Raw genomic sequence first — 20,616 nt, 5'->3', positions numbered from 1 at the left:
TTTTTTTTTTTTTTTTTTTAGTCTGGAGGGTTTGCAAGTTCCTGTCTGCAGTTAGAAACAGAGAAAGCTGACAATCTTGTGCCATCATCATCTGCCTCTCAGAGTTAGGTCTTTAAGAAAACACCAAATGTTGTGTTACTGTCAATAAAAGCTTGAAATCTGCCACCTCTACTTTCATAAATCTATCAAGAAATAAGGCAAGAAAGTCCTGCAACCATGGAAGGTCCCCTGCTCTCAATCCCAGATTTAGTAGTCCTGATCCTGCGCACCTTACAGATCTTAAAACTCCTGGTGAAGTCAGCAGGGATTACAGGAATGCTGGGGAATACAAAGGTCCTGCAAGACAGATACTTTCCAGTCTGTGTCCATTAAAGAAACAGAAGGGCTGCACACCATTGTAGGAGAATTGTTAGCTTTGTATTATAAAAGACGGAGAAAAATGGGCTACTTCCAAGGGCCATTTTAGTGGCAATGGCCTAACTTTCTTTAGCAATTTGGTAAAGCTGAGGCTGCTGTGATAAGCACTGCTTTAGAAGAGAGAGGATTACAAGCACACGTACGCAGCTGTACCACTGGGTAGCAGGGAAAATGCTATGTCTCATTGTCTCCCAGGCATATTTGGGCTTTGTCTGCCTGAAAGGAGGGAAGAACTGAGCATTTCTTTTAAAAGAACAAATAAGAAAGATATTGAGGATGGAAAGGTTGATTTGCTGAAGCAAAGAATTCCTGTGTAGAATTTAGCCCTCTTGGGCCTCAGCTATTGTTATCTCTTTCTTGCTGGTTTTGCTGATGATCCTATCAGTCCTAGCCCATATATTTTTTCCTAACAATCAGTCTGAATGACCCTACCAGAATATATTTCAGCCTTTGAATCACTCTCTCTTGTTTACCATCCCTGGTTTAAACTCGCTACCTTACATAATCCAGACCAAGGCGGTAACACAGATCTCACACTTTTTTATCCTGTTCTCCTTGACCTGACTAACACTCCCATCTTCTGTGCTGCCATACAATGACCTTCCCATTCCAGCATGCAAGCCCACAGCCCCTCCTTTATTCAAGTCAAAGAGCTGCTTTTCTCAAGAGGCCTCCCCACAGAGATAATGAAAAGCAGATTAAGAGATTTAAAAAAGGAGTTGGTTCCTTTGGAATGGTCAGCGAGCTTTCCCTTTCTACAACCGTCCTCTAATACTGTAAATTTTCTAAATCAGTGTTTGTCTGAATGTCTGTGCCTTGACCTCAGCAGGACCTAAACTGCTGGGCCCCAATCCTATGCATGCATATGCATGTCATGTCCCTTTGCTATTAGCAACATTAACAGATACAACATGGTAAGGGAACGTGCACAGTTAGGTATTTGTAGGATCAAATTGTGGTGCTTGCAGATAATATAAAAAATATTGGAAAGGCCTGAAAATAAATGTTTTCTAAATCTTTGTTGATGTGATACAAGAAGAACAGCAACTTCCAGGGCAAGTAAAATACAGCTCTATTGACATTTGGTTTGCACTGATGTGTAGGTATATAAGAATCTTGAGGGGAAATACCTGGTAAAATGTGATGTGAAGCTATAGAAAAATAACAAAAAGCCATCAAGCACAAGTGGTGCTAGTGGTGCTTTGCCTGCATCCTGCTTTTTTCCTATGTGGCTGAATTTCAGGAGTCAGAAACAGTAGACACTTTGTCTGGGTTTTCCCATGTAATCACAACCTCTCTCCTGTGTCTTAGACCTCTATTCACTTTACTACTATTATAGTGTCCCCTAGAGACAGCCTGAGGAGGCATTCACCCCCAAACGTCCTGTTACCTTAAAGCTATTTTTGTTGTTTTTTCTCAGTAATGCATTATATTCTTTAATCTTGGCTATGTGACTGTACAAAGCGTGGCTAGCAAGTTGTATCTGTATATAAGAAAACCCAAAGTTGATGTAAAAGAGCTTTACTGTTGGATTTGAACAGTATACTGGGGAAGTAAAGTCCCCCAAACCGGAAACTCTTCTCTGAAAGCAACTTCAGGAGGGAGCTTTGTGTGAGAGCTGAAGGCACAGCTGGGGCCACACATATCTCGCAGTTCATCAGCTGCACTGGATAGAGGAAGGGAAACTCAGACTAATCTGAGCAGCAGGTAAAAGTAAGCCATCCAGACTGCTTGTCAACCAGGATTACAAGCCTCATGCTCATTCCAATATGACACATATCTCTCATTTTCTATTTTTTATCACTAATCTAACAGATGAAAGAGGAAGTATACCCAGCAGATATAAGAAAAAAAGAAAGACTCCATTCCCCTTTGGCTCGGGCAACAGAGCTTTCTTGTCATGCTAAGGGAACAACCTCCTCCCCTTTCCGAGGCCTCTCCTCCCAAGGAACAGACATCTAACTCTCTCTGAGCTGGAAGCCTCTTTCAGTGTGCCAGCTGGGAATCAGGGCCCTGGGCTGGATCCCAGCACCTGTGCCTAGTTTTCTTACAGAGTGAGGCCAGCTGCTCATCCAGGTCCATAAACGTCCTGTACACTCTATTTCTTTTCCTTTCTGTACATTGCTTTGGATTAGCAATGTTAGCGTGTATATAGCACATATTTGGATTTTTGCAGATACGCTATTTTAAAATTACTTTAGCCTGCTTTGTTCTAAGGATTCTAACAGGGCACTGAGAAACAGAGCTATGCCATCTTTTTTGTAATCCTCAAACTAGGGCTGTTAAACTACCACAGTAGTGCCCAGTATCCCTGTGCTATGTCTGTTGGAATTTGAAGATGAGCAGGATACAACTGCAGGCCACTTTGGAAACTGGTCACATGGTGTTTGAGAGGAAGAAGTGTTTTTGATGGCTGGTGTTTGTCACAGAACTTTTCTGGCATCAGGGAGGGTAGCAGAGTGCAGATGACCCTGAGGGTTGACATGCATTAGATAATTGCTTTGGCTCTGAGTTGGTTCACAGCACGTTAGACGAGTCATTTCTATCTGTGACACCAAAGTATCAACTGCAGACTTCCTGTCTTTCTTTCTTTCAGTGTGTGGAAATAACTATGCATCTTTTCTGAGTTTGCATTACGTATTTATTTATCCAACAGTTCTTATGCAGTCCGCTGAGAGAAGACTACTGTCGCTACTAATAGCTTAACACTGAAAAGCCCTCATGTCATTCAGAAGTCCTAGTATAAACAGAGGGAGATTGGGACTTCCATTCTGTACTGCAAACACAGGGAGGTGCACAGAAGTCTGGAAAATAACGAAGGTGGGAGGAAAGCGAACAGAAAATGATTATTACCACTTTGCATAATACCATCTTAATTCAGTCTATCAGGGAGAAGTGTTCAAAAAGAACAGAAAGAAATACATTTTCATATGAATTTCTTGCCACAGGATGTTGTAAAGCCCCGAAGTATAAATGAATAAAAAAGAATAAAATAAAAAAATTTCAAAAAGAAAATAGATGAATTCATGGTAGCTAGGCTCAACAATGTCTCTGAGACTTGCTTATCTAGATACATCTTCATCAGGAAATCCCTGAACTACTGATTTTGAGAAGCATATATGACACAACCAGGGATGGGCTGATTTTCCTATGCCCCATTTCCAATTCTAGACATACTTTACTATGTACTTTGCTTCTTGGTTTTCCTTGAGGAGAGGACATGGCTGAGCTCGCTTTTAAGTTTAAAAGCCTTTTTCATTCTGCAGATAAAGAGAGGCAGGAATACGAGACCATAAATGATTCCCCATGGGCAGCTAATGAAAACCGGAGGAACTGAGTTGTAAATTGCAAGTCAGGAAGAGGTGTTTGAGGAGAACTGCAGGGTCACTGTTGGTAGGTCTCAAACCAGTTGATTTCAGGCACATGTGACTAGCCAGTGATGAGAGGCAGTGACAGGTCCACGAGTTCCAAAGAGCATGCTGACAACACACAGTTTCTGCCATCCTTAGCTCCTGGTGCTACTGTCACCAACAAGAGAACAAATGGGCTAACAGAGATGGGGATTTTCTGAACAAAGGAGTAACAATAGCAGGCCAAAGACAGAAAGATCTAAGTCCAATTGGTGACTTTCACAGAACTTTGCACCATGAAATTCTGCTGGGGTAGGGAACTCGCATCGTCTTTCGCTTTCATACTATGCTTCCTCCTTCCAAATCTTAACAAAGCCCAAATTCTACTACAGTAAGCCTCATGGCTATGACTTACAACCTCTAGTGGATAGTTACCTATGGAAGCAATAGGAGCATATGCATTAGAAATTTGCCTTGCACTTGCTTCCTATTATCTTCTTCCTCAGTTCTTTCTTCTTCTGTGCTCCATGATCTTTTTTTCCCAAATGCATTCAGTTTTCTTGATACCCTCTGAGCATCATATCTTCTCTTCCTTGATTCTTGTGTTATGTGAGGATTTAGGCTGTTGAGGATTTTCTATTTGACTTTGATGTAAGTGGAAGCAAAAGCAAAGAAGCTGTAATTAATTTAAAATGAAATATTCTGAAGATTGTTGGTTTTTGCACAGGCATGTGTGTAGGCCCCAGTAGTTCAGAGACTTAGAAATCTGGGAAAAAGAAATCCCTAAGATCCAAGGTTCATAATTTTTCTATCTCAAGCCAGTCAAATGAAATTTACACTTGAGTTTTCTTATCCTTAAAATTGACTTATTTGGATGGAAAATCTGCTGCATTCTGCTTAATAGATTGTTTACTTATAATTTGTTGTTCCATTACCAAAAATATTAACAGCAAAATACATAAGCCAGCTGTGTTATGTCTAAAGTTAGCTCTCTAACAGCAATAGTTAACTACCAAAGAGTATTCCCAGAGCAGAGCTGACATTAATTGAGAAAGATAGTGCTCTCAAATATGTCGAGACAAGATGCTATAGAAATTGATTTAACCAGAGCATGCCTTTTGTCATGGAACTGCATTTCTCTCCTTTGCAGTCCACATAGACTAAATACTATTGCTGTTACTCTATTCAGATTAATGAAAAAGCATTAGAAATGAATCTCAAAGGTGTTTCACTGCTGTGACTACTCTGAATTTCTGTTTAAGCACATTTTAAAAAACAAGATGAACAATCCAGTGTTCTCCAAATGGAAAATGACAGATTTGGCTAGGAGAGATTTTTGTATCAGGCCTTGATAATAGTATTTTTTTCTAGTCGTAGTAGGCTTTGTAGTAATCACTATCTGCCATCCTTTTGTTTAAAACTCTGAATTATCTAAATAAAGGGACAGGAAAGACATTTTGCTCTAACATAAGTACTTTCACAGATTCCCTGATGTACTGACCTTCTCAATTCACTGTGGTAATGGCGCTCCTCAAAAGTTACTAATTAGAATCATAATAGATTCTTTATTATGGCAAACTTAAATAACACAAGGAGAAACAGTTAATGAGGATACACTGGAATTTAACTGGAAAAAAAAACCAACCAACCAAAAACAGCGTCATTAATCATTTGCTCTGAACTAATTCAGCCCTTACTAATACCTATGTAACTCATGTATTTACATTATTTTGTTAAACAGCATCATACAAAAAAATAATTTTGCTATATAGCATATCAGGATTGTCAAGTGTCATTTTACTTGCACAGATTAAAAAAATAGTTGTTGCTCCCTTTAAAACTGAGATAACATAACTTATTTCTTTTTACCATAAAATAGATGAAGTAAACTCCTGTCTCACTAACAACATATTTTTATTCAGCTGAGATATTTCATAAACCTGTTGAAGGTAAGAACTGCCAATGCTGTGGAAGGCAGGGAGAAGATACTGCAGAAGAAATTCACAGGTTTTGTCTCCAGAGCTTTATTTGCATTGATGTACAGGAAAGCAAGCAGGCAATGACTATCAGCTTTCAAGATGAGCTTGTAGTGCTGACAGTAAAAAAAGCGTTCCTTTGCTTCCAAATTGAGTACATTTGTTCTGGAATTTATTAAGACACTGTAAACAAAGAAACTTACTGTGCCACATCCTGTTCTTTATTTACAGTGGATGAGAGCTATGTTGGGCATTAGGGAAACTAGAACAACTGTACTGGCATAGACCAAAGGCCTGTAAGTCCCCTTATCCAATCTCTGATCATAGTCAGAAACGAGTGCTAAGGGAAAAAATATAGGAAATAGGGCAAGCACAGAACAATGCTGCCATTAGCCTACTCTGCCTGCAGCAGTGACTGTTGTATTTCATCACTGCTGATAACACAGAAGGTAGTCTACTGGTCTGAGCACAGAGCTGGGAGTAATGAATGTGCGTTTCAGTCCTGCTGCTGTCACCAAGGTTACTTCTCTATTGCTGTGTCCCAGCTTGTGTGCCTGTGTGCTTGTGACAAACCTGTCTTCCAGCCTCTGCACTGCAGAGGCACACAGTCCACACTTAGACACCCACACATTCGTGCTGTAATTGGCCAGGTCTGGTATTACCGCTTAGAGAGACTTGTGCCTCACTAACGAGCTGCTTAACATCTGTGGTTTGTTTCCTGCAAGAGCTGCATAATGTCCCAGTGCACTTCTTATTGTGCCCCTTTTGCTATCCCCTATTCTTACCAATTTCCCTATTTTTCACATCCACCACCAATCCTTATGGTTTTGTGCTTTGTCTTAAACTTGATATCCCTCAGTTCCTTGTATCCAGAGGACAAACTCAGAGCAGTGCAAAGACTGCAAATTTTTTACCTGGACTGCTTAGCCCTAGTCAATCTATGAAGTCATGTAAAGAGGTTGACTCTTAATGTCCAGCTCAAACTGCTGATGAAAAGGTGAAAGTTAGATTTCCAGTGCAACCAGAAAGATAACATTTAAGTAATCTCCTTAAAATTTCCTGTTAGAATTTTTGTTTAAAAACGTGCTTCACTTTACTTCAGCATTAGATCATTCCTGAATCGATCCTCATAAAGTGAATCCATCAACTGCTTGTCCACTTCTCTCAACATCACTTTCTGAAACTCTGCAGGCTCGTCCTCAGCTGCCTCCTCCAGTGCAAATATTGTCCCACCACTGCTAGTCTACTTAAACATAAACATCATGTATAAGCACATTTTAAAAAACTACTTCCATAAACATCATGTGGAAAACTCAGTGCACTGTTCAGAACATCATGATGTAGGCAGGTAAATGGGAATTTGCCAGAATTAGTTTCCATCTTGCAGTAGAGAGCCGTTAGCAGTTTAGTGCACTATTTACCCCATTCAGCCATTGGGAATACCCTCATTCCTGCAAGCTGACTCAAGCTGGCTGGATCAAAGGGCAGTTTGGGGGTATTTCTCCCCAAATAATTATCCTCCAGCTGCTTGCAGCTCAGCTTGAGCAGAACCCTGGAGAGCTCCTCATCTTCCTGCTGCCTCCATGAGCATCTGTGTGGGGCATGGGGCCCGAGGCTAGGGTGAGTCAAGTGCACATCAAGGTGATGGGTAACCGTGAGTGTCTGAGCAGGAGAACTGGGAAAAGAGCATGGCCATTAGAAAGGAAGAAAGCTGGCAGAAAAACTAGACTATACAAGCTCTCATATGCTGGCATGTGAGTGGAAGGTTGTGCATAGTAAATTAATAACTACAGGTGTGCATGCTTTAGCTATGACCCCAGGGTAAAGCAAGTAGGATTGCATTCAAAGAATAGTATTTGCTTTACACTGTCCTGTGAGCATAGGTTCAATACACACATTGACAAGTACTAACAGTCTGATCCTAATCTCAGATTCCTCACATCCATGTTACAATTCCACAAGCAATTAAAATGGCTACTTAGCTACATTATAATATTAGATATGATTTGTCAAGTACTTAAAATATCAAAAGTAAGTTAACTATTAGGCATTACTAACCCAGTATTAGGAATGCACAACAATATCCCATTAACTTGTTTAATATGCTAGCTTTGAAAGTGATATGTTTTTCTTTTACATTTTTGCTACAAACGCTTCGTTATTTCTTCGATCATTAAAATTCTGCGATAAAGGTGATTCAATGATTTTATAAACCAACCTCATCTCTAGAATATTATAATTCCAACACATTTCATCACAGACCCCTGTACGTATGTTATATATCGCATTGCAGATTTCATTCAATAACAGAAAATGTACTCTGAATGCAACATCATCTTATCAGTATTCTAGCACCATAAGCTTCACACTGCAAGCAGGGTGCTGTTCGTTACAATGAAACTGAAAATGGAATAACTGAGGGGTTGATTTATATGACCTTCTCTCAAGAATGTTCTAATTCTGACATAATCTCTCTGACTGAAATCATTAACACCGTATAATCTTGATTTATTACCTTTTAAAAAAATGAAGTTTAGATCAACAGATTATCTTGCATGAAAAACACCAGTGCAACAGTTCAGGAAGACTGCAAGAAAATGCAGATTGATCATGTGACTTACTCCAAACATTGTCTCAGCCAGCAAACCCAAGAACAGGGCTGAAAGCAAGTAGAAAAACATTATGCAGACATTTTCACAAATCCACTCCATCACTCAGAAATCTCTCCCAGTTATATACATTTTTATTGCAGAGATAAGAGCATCTTAATAAGTAAAAGGATGAAACAATCTGTTTATTAAAAGCTGTAGGAAACTTTCAGTAAACAGCTAATTTATGGCAAAAAGGCCTGATTCCCTATGTACTACACAAAAGGCTGAAAAATTGCTTTACCAGGCAGTTCAGTTTTACTCCAGCTCCAGCAGAATAACTTATTATATGCTTTTCTGTTCAAATATCAGTCACAGGGACCTAGGAAAGACTATTCTATGTTGCGAGGATATGTTGGACCTATTTCTAACTGCTAGCAGGTCAGACTAGAACATCCCTTCAAAATAATAAATGTTATCCATAAACTAAAGTAGTTGGATTAGGCCAAGTAAAACTCTTATTGGACTGAGAGGTGAATCAAGTTGGATTCTTTAATACTTGTTTTCTTGGGGTGAGGTGGAGATAGATGTTAGAAGAATCATGGAATTGCAGGAGTTGTAAGGGACCTCAAGAGATCATTGGGTCCAAATCCTCTGCTAAAGCAGGTACCCTACAACAAGTCGCACAGGTAGGCCTTGAATATCTCCATAGAAGGAGACTCCACAACCTCTCTGAACAACCTGTTACAGTGCTGTGTCACCCTCACCGTAAAGAAGTTCTTCCTCATATTTGTATGGAACTTCCTATGTTCAAATTTTAGACCATTGCTCCTCATCTTTTCACTACACACCACTGAGAAGAGCCTAGTCTCACCCATTTGCCTCCTACCACCATTTATACATTATATAAGTTATATATAATGTATATTAAACAGTCCCCCCCTCAGTCGTCTTCTCCTCAGGCTGAACAAATCCAGGTTACTCAGCTTTTCCTCATACAGGAGATGCTCCAGGCCCTTTATTATCTTTGTGGCTCTCTGCTGGACTTCTTCTAGGAGATCCCTGTTTTTTTGAATTGGGGAGAACTCCAGGTGTGGCTTCACTATGGCAAAGCAGAGGGGGAGGATCACCTAACTTGACCTGCTGGCCATGCTCTTTTTAATGCACCCCAGGATACCACCGGTCTTCTCAGCCACAAGGGCACACTGCTGGCTCAGTGGCCAACTTGTTCACCAGGGCACCCAGGTCCTTCTCCACCAGGTCATCCCATGCACACAGTTATTCCTCCCACGTGGAAGACTTCACACTTGCTCTAATTAAGCCTCATCAGGTTCCTCTCTGCCCAACTCTCCAGTCTGTCGAGGTCTTGTTGAATGGTCTTCTGGTGTGTCAGCCACTCCTCTCTGCTTGGCATCATCAGCAAAATTCCTGAGGGTGGATTCTATCTCTTCATACAGGTCATTGATAAATATCTTGAACAAGACCAGACCAATGACCCACCCCTGGGGAACACCATCCATTACAACCAGACTCTGTGCCAGTGATGACCCACCCTCTGAGCTCTGCCAGTTGGCCAGTTCTCAGTTCACTTCTAAAGAAAGGACAAACTATCTAGACCAAACTTGTTTGATAAATTAACAGTATAAGCCCAATTAGTATCTTAGAGAATTAAAATCAACATGTCATTTAATTTTAAGTGAACTAAGAAAAATCAGTTTGCCCCCCGCCTGCTTTTTTCTGTTCATAGTATGCAGCAAAATGAACATTTGCATCCTTCCCTCCCACACACTCAGCTTGTAGTTGCCACTCAGCCACTTCCAGGCCTGTTTTGGACAAACCTTTATCTTATCATTCTTCCCTTACAAATCCTTCTGTAGAGTACTTAACATCCTCCTCTTTTGCAAATTTTACCTTTTACAAGTGGTGCCTAATCAATCTTACTTTATGCTGTCCGGAAAGCAAAGGGTTTTATTTTAGAATTCTTTTTATTCAGTGCATTTCATTACTGATATGAACATTTTGTTTAGTTTTCACAGATGGTAATCTCCTCAGTGCAGGAACATTGTCTGCTTCAGCGTATTGCACAATGCTAATCCAAACATATTATTCTCACCTATGAATGGGCCTGTTCCTTATTACTTCCAAAGATCAAATATTACAACTTCTCCAGTATTAGTTGCATATGGACTGTATGAGCTGCAGGTAATGCAGGCACTGCAAACCACTACAGAGTGAAAAAGATTATTCCTTCCTTCCTGAATACATTACAGTGGATACAGCAGGAACTAAATTTGTGCTTAGAGCAAAACAGGAAGTGCTTGATTCTTTAAATGCATTTGTGGAAAGAAAAAAGGAAAAAATACAAAAACTTGAAGGGAATCAAACGAGACATATGTTCCCTTTAGCTATTATGGACACGATAAAATTTAGTAGAACAAAGAAGAAATCTGCATATTATTTTTTTAATCAGTTAGCACCATATCTGTATATGGTACTCATCAAGAGGTGTAAATGCAGACAAAATTTGGACTAGCAACTTAATATAAAGTCCAGTTCTACAAACCAGAATGCCTGACTTTCAGCATGAGTTGTTTATTGAATTCTTAAATGAATGTATTTATCAGTAGGAAAAAAAAAAAAATCAAAACAGCAGAGGAAGTAATATAGCCCTAGATTTCCCAATGGTGAATTCATTAACAAAGTCAATTCTGAACTCAGCCTGGCATCTTATCCACCAGACAACACTCACTTTCCTGCATAATGACAGATGATCATAAAAGCTTAACAATGTTTTGCTGTGCTGGTAAAGCAAATAGGAATGAGAATGAAGAAAACCATGGTATCATCTTTGACCAATGGCAGAACATTAAATATGAGAAATTAAGAATTATACTTTGTTAGGATGATTATCATCACCCTCAGCAACTATAAAAAGCTTCAAGTCAAATGGTTCTGACTCACTTGAAGGGTGTTAGCATCTGCAGAGGAAATTCTGGGTATGGGCTGTCACCAGTGGCTAATCCATCTGGAACAGGTGTGTAGTGGTTTGCCAGTCCCTCTTCATTTCACGGCCAGGAGCCAGGGGATGCAGCTCATAAAAGGGATGCCCATTTGGAATAGAAACTGTACAAACCAAGAAAGGGCACTTACCTGTTTTGGCATCTCTCGAGAGTGTCTTCTGCTGGTAAAGTTACACTGACTTAATGGAATTTGGAAGCCTTTCACCACTCAGTGTACATCAGTGCTAATATCCTACCTGTCCTTTCCCAAGATCAGGTTCTCCTGGGCCACAGTAGCAACCTTTGGTTCAAGTACTTTTACAGCCAATATGTTTATAATTGTAAATTCAGCTGATTTTCTATAATCTGGTGGCTGTTAATATTTAAAAGTGTAACTAGCATATACAAGTAGCAGATCAGTATGACCGAAGACCAAAGAACATTTATTGAGCCCTTTAGGACAAAAGGTGGAAGTATTGTAAAATTGACTTTCAAATGAATGAACAAGGAATACATAATCAAAATCTCAACTCTGGCAGATGCTGAACCCAGAGTCATTTGATCTGCAGTAGAGTTGGATGTCTGAGTAGATCAACTGGAGCAGAATGAAGTCTTTCTCAGAAAGTACTGCTTAGCTAGTCCAACTGGAGGCTTCTGAATAAAACATTTTGATTGCATTAAAATTATTTCCACTGATAAAACAGTGGATTTATCCACAAAAGAAATTATATATTATAGAGAATTCTATAGCCAGGTCTGCATCGAACAGACCAACAGACTTTTTGAAAGGATTCATTCAATACATTATTTTTTTTTCCAGATTAAGTATTTCCATTGATAGAAGTCTACCAGTCACAGCTAGCATTAAATATGGAGGTTGGTGGCCCTGCCTGCAGCAGGGGGCTTGGAGCTTGATGATCCTTGAAGTCCCTTCCAACTCAAGCCATTCTATGATCTTTATGGTGATTATATTTTATTATAAACTTATTGTATATATTATTAACCCAACCAGTAAAAGCTTGAAAATGAGTAATTATGAAATTTGAGAATGATGGAAAAAAAAAAAAAACAAGGGAAATTAAGCTCATTAAACATCTTGCTCCCACTGATTGCCAATAGCTTCTAGCGTTAAATTAAGAGGTATTTTGTTGTCTTCTGCAGCCAAGCTCAGCCATATTCCATTCAATAACCAATAATTTAGGCCTTTGAATTAATAATTATAAAAAGTTTTCCTCATTTTCTCACATGCTGTGTTTATTTTAGGATGTTAACACAGCAATCCAAATACAACACATAAGACTCTCTCAGGGCTTTCTGTCTCGCATCCCAGACCTTCTGTTTCTTTCTAAGCTTTAGCAGCCACAGTTGTTAAGAGATATAAATAGTCCAAAGCACAAGAGAATCTCCCTTCCCTGACAGAATCTTTATTTACAAGCTGTACAAACCTATGCAGGTCACACAGTCCCTTGCTGGCAGGTTAATAAGGCCCACCTGCCAAATAAACCCACCAGTGAACTCCACAGAGCCTACATAAATCCAAGAGGCTTGGACAAGAGAAAAAGATTTGCTCCCTAGGAATCGTGCCAAAATGAAATGCTTATAGTTCAAAAGGGGTACAACTTTCAAACTCCAAAGTGCTTCTCTACCTGGCACACACTTGTAAGCATGCCAGAAGCTTACCGAACATGTGGTTCGTGCTTCTGGAGACAGCATTATTTACATTTATATTTCAATATTGCATTCTGGACACTGGCAAACAGAGAGCTCCTGTACCACAGCCTTACAAACATTACAAAGACTAAGTCTCAGATTTGTAGAGCTTTTAGAAGGCAAGTGCAGTTGGGTCATAAATCAAGTCAAAATAAGTTTGCCTACAATGCCATGAAAGGGAAACAGAAGACTAAAACAACAGATTACTTAAGATGACCTAGAATTTATTTCTTACAAACCACGGCACATATTTGAGTTAATACTGACCACTATCAAAATGGAATTCTTTTCCAAGACCCATATCATTCAAACACTACTCTCGAGTAAGTCTTTCCCACTGAACCAATGACTTTTCCATGGCCTTTCCTAAATCAGACAGGCTTAGCCCTAGAAACCATCCAATTTGGACATACCTGTAGATCTTTTCAGAGGCTTAGTCACTACGTTCATATTGCATTAGAAGGAGTTTCTCCAAAGCATTTTTCAGATATCTATTTGTAGTTTGCAAAGTCAGGAAACTAACAAAGCCAATATTTAATAGTTTTAGAATGGCATCAGGCAGATGAAGACAGGTAGCCATGTAGCACAAGCTCTTGCCAACTCCAGTCCTAGCACACTGCCTCTGAAACAGGAACTCATGATCTGCTCATGAAAAGGTTTGGTTTACTTTTGCATACCCAGCTGAAAACAGCAGCAGTGCCAAGCAGATCACAAATAGTTCATGTCTTTGCCTCTGAGGTAGCAGCAGCAATCAAGGAGGGCAATACATGGCTGCAGAGGCAGTATGTGTGTCCATGGGGTGGGGTGGAACTCATAGGCCCAATTTTAACTAGCAATTTGAAGCTTGATGAAGTTCTTTAATGTATTATAAAGCGCATGTCTGTAGAAGACCTACACAGGCAGCCTGCCAAAAAATCCTCAGGGACAGATTATACATAGATTGGGGAACACAAAGGCATGCAGCTATATTTCTTCCAGCAGGTTGAGTGAACTAGACCAGAGATTTCCCACAGTTGGTGAGGACTACAGCTACACAGAAAGATATAGAATTGGAACTGCAAAGACAAAATTCACATAATGTGAAGGGTTAAGGTGATATTTTTGCTTTTTATTTGCCTGAGTGACTCCACATGTAAGTCAAACTAAGTGTTTTACAAGTGTACAGGAAAAAAAGAATGCATAGAACATGCCTTTGAGATGGTATGCTGTGGCAAAGCAGTCAGTAAAACTGTGAAGACCTCTGTCCAGTCACTGGAAGTATCGCTCTGCTTAGGGATCCTGTTATTTTAGATAAGCTGCGTGTTGGGAGGGATGTACTTGCAGTCAAAGGTAACTGTACCTGTTGTAGCCTCTGTAAAGGGATAAAACAGAAGTTAAGGCCTAGATTAGCAGGTTAAACTCCTGAATTCTCCAAGTGCCATTTAAAGTGCTTACCTCCTTCTTTGGATCTGTAAACAGTTTTTTCTTGCCTCAAAGAGCAGTTTCAAACCCAGAAGATTCACACAACCTCAGCCCTTCAGCAAATATCATATGCCCAATGGTTGTAGCAATTTCAAGAGGCAAGGTACCCAATATATGACAGCGGATGCCCACAGAAATTATGCTTTTGTTAGCACAACGGTACTACAACTGCTCCCAGCTCCAGCGTGAGACAGCCAAGCAGGTGAATCCTCCCTCATCCGGGACGCTCCTATGTGCTGGCTAAGCCCCAACATCTCCAACTAGTCCATTCTTCATCTGAATCACTGTTTAATTCAATTGCTGTAAATGCAGCTGAGACAGTATGATGTCTTTGTACTCTATGTAAACTGGTTGCAGATCCAGAGCTGGAGCCAGAACTGCCACAGTGGAATCACTATTGTATTTAGGGTTGAGCTGCTGACAGTGAACCACATAACTCCTGCAGGCAGCTCAGCAGCCACCTTGCACCTCCTGCTAGGGCTTGTTCACCAAGCCTCTCATAATATGCCTGCACTGATCTGCAAAGTGTAAGCTCTGGCTCATTAACAGTAACTGAAGCGAATAAATATAGCTTAGAGAAGCTAGCATATCAAGCTCAAGAACAGTGTAAGAACATGGTAAAATGTGCAAGAAACACATCCTACTCCTTTCAGTTTTCACTGCAAAAACAGGACAGGTGATAATTTAGCAGTTAGGTCTGCATTTGCAAGCCTGCTCAGCCTATGGCTTAAATCCAGTTGTTTCAGCTCTTATTTGTCAAGTACACTTGAAAGCCCAACACCAATATAAAACAAGTGTCAGAAATCTTATAAATTCCCAATCAGTTCTCAAAATTAGTGAATATTTCTGAAAATGTCTGTCAGTGGGCATTCTACTTAAGGCATATATACTGAGTAAGTGGGATGTGATCACAGCTACAGCTTCCCAGTCCAGGAAATTGCCAGCCACCAACATAATTAGAAACAGTTCACACGATGAAATTAATCATTCAAAAAAGAGCAATTACTGTTAACAGAATAATGGCATCCCTTAAAGAAGAATGAAATTAACCTTTCGGACTGACATGGTTACCCTCACCATTCCGCATCGAGGCAGCAAAGATTAATATGTGTGCAAACTAAAACACTGCATTAGAGTCCACTGAAAACAGAAGTAGCATTATCTATCTGGTCTCTTCAACCCTTAACAAACTTTACTCTTTGGCACTGGCATACAGTAGAAATATCTATAGTCACTTCTCGCTGCCAAAATGAAAAGAAACCTCAAGACATTAATAAAAAGCTTACCACTTTGTGCTTATAACTGAACAATAATTATGTGAAGATTAAGCAAAGTCATAATTTGAAATGTAACAAACTTAACAGTAAAACCTCAAAAGGTAAGAGTTAGAGTTGAGCTTTAGTTTTAACAAGCTAATATCTAGAAAATTATACCAGTGGTAATTCTACTCTAAAGCTAAACATTAATTCTGATTTTTAATGAATTTCAGTATATTTCTAAAAGAGATTATGTTTATAAACACAAGGGCATACTATGCAGACAGTGAGCAGAGTTAACATTTTGAATCAAGCTGTGTATTTCTACATAGCTTTATTTTATTCTAAATGTCAGCAATGTTTAAATTAAGTCATACTGATGTTGAAGATAATTAGAGACATATGACTCATATAGATAACTTATCAGTGCACTGAAGTTACTTATACTAGGCTGGAGTATGTTAGCTACTTAAAATTAGTATACAGCTGTTTTTTATCATCCCAACACTGGACAACAGCAGGGATATGATCCTCGGCCCTCCTTTCTCCTGGCCTCTGCTTTCCCCTGAAGATGTATCCCACTCTGTCATGTCTTCAACATTACTCTTCCTTTTGCTCCCTCAATGACACTTTCCTTCCTTCTGCTCAGCACAAATGATGCAAACAGAAATAGCTTATTTGCGAGTAGTGACATTTACTCCCATTATTTTCCCCACTGAAAAATGAGTCTGCTGAACAGACTGGTGTATATCTCATAGTATGAAGATTCACATTTAACTGTCTGTTTCCACTGAGGTTTTAATTTCTTACTCAGAACAGTATTTGAACTACAAGGTACAGTTGCACTTCCAACGTCTCTCATTTGGACACTTATTATGTTAGAAATTCACTAAGCAGATTATTTTCTTCTTCCTGAAGAATCAACTTGCAATTAAAAGTACTACTGCTCATTTTTATGAGACTGTAAAAAACTTGCAAAGAAGTCTGAAATCCCCATTCCTTCTCATTTTAAAATTATTTAACACGTCAGGAATTCTAATATACAATTTTCAGATTACTATTCCCACTGAACTTTCATTCAAATTGATCATCAAATGTAGGCTCCCGAGGGTTCATTTAGAACTACAATTTTAGTATTATTGTGCTACAGTTAATGCCAACTATTTGGAAACACTGCTTTAAGTCATTCTTTCTTAATTTTACATCAGCAGCTTGCTCTCTTCATATTCAGCAGAACACAGTATGTTGCATGGCTGAAGACAAATGCACGTGTGCTTATGAAGATTTTTTCCTAGCAGTCTTGATGACACGTGAACTGACATATTGACAGATCAGTGGCTCTGTCTACACATAGCGCAGCTAAGGATAGATTCAGACAGGGTTCGGGCAGGTTGGAAATAACCATTACTCAATGTTAATCCTAAGAAAAATCATGGACTGCTAGCTGAAGCCAGAGCTCAGGTGATGGGTTACCAACTGACAGTATGAAATAGCAGTGACAGTGATGAAGGATGACACTGGGAAGATATCTCTGCATCAGTGCTACCACAAAACAGAACAGGCAGCATTAACTCTCCCAGTGCATTCACATTCTTATTAGAACTACAAACCTACTCAGTGTTTAACCTTAAAGGGTGAAAAAGTGATACAAAGTAGCAAGACAAAAGCTATCTCCATTTGTGGTTTCTGAACAGTCTAGTACATCTCTTATCTCATTAAACACCTGCAGGACAGTAAAATTGTGGATAGCCTGTACTGTTTTACTACAGGCCTGATTAATTTGTCAACTGCACTCCCATATCTGAAACAAAAATAAAAAGGGATTCGGAGCAATCAGTGCCTAGGATCTGTACAGGAGATAAATATAAACTTGAAGCTTTTACCACAAAGATCTACAATTAGATTAAATGCGCTTGCTAACAGCACCTTTGTTCTGTTTGGCCTTTGGCCTGCGAAAGGCAAAGCTTTAGTACAGAGAATGCAAAACTCCATTATTTCCAGTAGTGAAAGATGCCCCAAAATGTGCCCCATCCCCTTGTTAGCAGGGCTGACCAGACTCTCAGGGGAGAGATTTTTGCACTGTTGCGTGGAATAGTGCCATGCACATTCAATTTGTTTCAGAGCTCTGTCTAATGCAGTGAAGCTACACCAAATGCAGTATAGGCCTTAGCCTTTCAGGCACAGCCTGTCCCTGTGGTGGCAACAAAAATAATTATCTTCCTTTGCTTTAGAGCCTCAGAGTACCCTAATGCGTGCCTAAGGCCGAGGGCACTGACTACTGTTATTCCTGAATAAATAACAGAAATGTTCTTGGAAAAGTGTTTAAATTGCAAATTATCCTTCGGCCTAGAAACTAATTAGTAATCTCTAAAACAAATGTTTTTAGAACAATATGCAACTGCTACATTTATTTAAATTCATTTACTGAGTTGAACAGAGATATTGATCTTGATACTAGTTGTTAACAAAAGTTGAACCTAAAGAGCAATAAAATTTTCGATACTAAATGAAACAGGACTCAGTAAATGAGTACAATGATCTGCTCTGAGTATACATCATTTGGCTTCAATGACCTGTTCTGCTGTCTGAGAAACATCAAACTGCTAAAAAACAACAGCTAATTCAGAATTACAAAAACAGTTAATGAAAAGGTAAAACTACCCTAGAGGTTCAGTCTGGAAACTTGCAACCAGCAAACAGAAACAGATTAGGAGACATTTACTTCAGTTATTTCAAGGCCATCACTTCAAAACAAGGCGCTGTGACTCCTATTTGTCAGCATAACCTCATTCTGCACTGTGCATGCAGTCATTTACACCTGCATAACAGACTTTAAACTCAGTTTTCATAAACATAGGCATAACAAATACCTACTTTCAGAAAATCAACCTCATTGTGTACTGCTAATGAAAAACAGACTTCAGTATCATGGCCTGAGTTCAAGAAAATTGACAAAAATTGACAACAAGGATTGTTTTTTGGTTTTGAAGTAAAAAACTACATATGCAGTTTATCTCTAAATGTGCCTTAACTTTCAAATTTGCACTGATGTCTACATACAGTATGAGTCAGTGCCATTTCAGTTAAAGATGCCATTACATGGTTGCAAATCTTAATAGTGCAGACAAGGCCAATTATCTGTATGAATTGAAAGGTGCAAGAAAGATGTTGTGTCATTTTGTCCATGGTAGCAAAATCCCTCCACTTAAATTTGCAACGACAGAGAGAAGGCAAACATGTGAACTATGTTATCTGAAGGATCTTATAGATTAGTAATAAGTACAGAATAAATAAATCTGTTCCCTTCTCTTTTCAAAAATTGCAAATTGCAAATAGGATTTATATTACTAAGCCTGAGCACAGAACTTGTTGCCAAGAGAGCAGAGGATGCATTTGTAGTATATCAGTTATTGATAACTAACCTCATTTCTTACAAGCTTTTTCAACAGAAAACAGCAGCTCTCAAGCATGTACCACACTTCTGACTTTTAGTATTTTTCACATTACTGATCAACTACAGAAGAAAAGCACTCCTATACATCCCATTCTGCAGCAAAACTGTAGGATCCACACACTTGTATGTCTGTTAATTTATACTGACACTTGCTTTTTCACTAGAGGTGGAAGCATCTTTTTTTTCCTGCAAACATAACTGAACTTGAAGAAACGGGAAACTTGCCAATGATGTTTAACCCAAATTAGCTGCTTCAAAATCATAGAACCATTAAGGTTGGAAAAAACCACTGAGATCACCTAGTCCAACCCTCAAACTGTGCCCATTGTCCATGTCCCTCAGTACCACCCACCTCTATTCTTTTTTTGAGCACCTCCATGGACAGTGAGTCCACCACCACCTAGGCAGCTTGTTCCAATTCTTGATCTCTTTCTGAGAAAAAATTGTTCCTAATACCCAACCTGTTCCCCTGGCACATCTCTTTTTCTTTAATACTGTACAACTGACATCCAGGAGCTAAGTCCCAAAAGCCTAACACCTTGAAGCATGTTTTTGCCTTTTTTTTTTTAACGGACAGGTTGTAAACAAGTTAAGATACCTTTATCACGGCAGATAGGTCTCCTTCAGCTGATTAAAGCTTTAATCAGCCCACGATTAACACTCTCATTACTAAGTAATTAGCAGTAAGCACAAACTGCTTGGCTGCTAACTGCCAGTCTAAGGAGGGTGCACCCACCATTAGGCACAGGCATACAACCCCCCACATCTGCCAGCACTGGGAGCCTCTCTGGGGCACAGGCACTCACCCTGGGGAGGACAGTGCTGCTCCTCCATCACCTGCCGTTGGCCTTTTCCATGGGCAGGGTCTTCACCAGTACAGGATGGCATCCTGAGCCCCCAGCAGGCATCACAGCCCTCTGGCAGCCGGCCACTCCCTGCTTTCCATTCCCCACCCAACACCTGATGGGAATGCTTGTTTCTGTCAGAGCACGACAGATATTACCGATTCAACCTGGAAAAAGAGCCATGAGCTCAGCTGGCAAATTGCAAGCACACGTGCGTTGGTTGATGTAAGCTAGAGAAAAATAAACCAGGCCACACAAGCAGCCCAGGTTCCTACACAGCCTGAAGCCTTCAGAACAGTATGGAAGTCAGAGCATTGGGATCACATCAGGTTGGGTTGTTTTTGTTTTTTTTGCCTTTTATAAGGGAATACACGTGTAAGGCTGCTGAGGAAGGCACATTCAGCACACAGCACGCCGTGAGCGCTTACCGCCGCGGTGCGGGAAGGGCCTCCGCGTCCGAGGGGAAGGGAAGGAAAGCCGCGCCGCTCAGGGCCCTCGACGCGCTCTCGCCCACCTGGGCCGGGCCCCACGCAGCTCCCGCCTTCGGCCCCACCTCGCCG

General features: G+C 39.9%; 2 long non-coding RNA genes across 2 annotated transcripts; both read right to left on the bottom strand.

Moving 5' to 3' along the window:
* LOC116216596 lies at nucleotides 1–8,993 on the bottom strand. Its single transcript, XR_004159706.1, has 2 exons — nucleotides 8,259–8,993; nucleotides 1–7,418 (listed from the first exon to the last, which is right to left on the bottom strand). It is a non-coding gene; the product is annotated as an uncharacterized LOC116216596 (long non-coding RNA).
* Nucleotides 8,994–14,127: 5,134 nt separating this feature from the next.
* LOC116216595 lies at nucleotides 14,128–20,610 on the bottom strand. The gene is made up of 2 exons (XR_004159705.1): nucleotides 20,485–20,610; nucleotides 14,128–14,391 (listed from the first exon to the last, which is right to left on the bottom strand). It is a non-coding gene; the product is annotated as an uncharacterized LOC116216595 (long non-coding RNA).
* Nucleotides 20,611–20,616: the final 6 nt, after the last annotated feature.

The sequence above is a fragment of the Meleagris gallopavo genome, chromosome 4 (assembly GCF_000146605.3).
Source record: "Meleagris gallopavo isolate NT-WF06-2002-E0010 breed Aviagen turkey brand Nicholas breeding stock chromosome 4, Turkey_5.1, whole genome shotgun sequence".
NCBI classification, from domain to species: Eukaryota; Metazoa; Chordata; class Aves; order Galliformes; family Phasianidae; genus Meleagris; species Meleagris gallopavo.
Note: the sequence above shows the minus strand (reverse complement) of the source record. Positions and strands in the feature narration are given on the sequence as shown.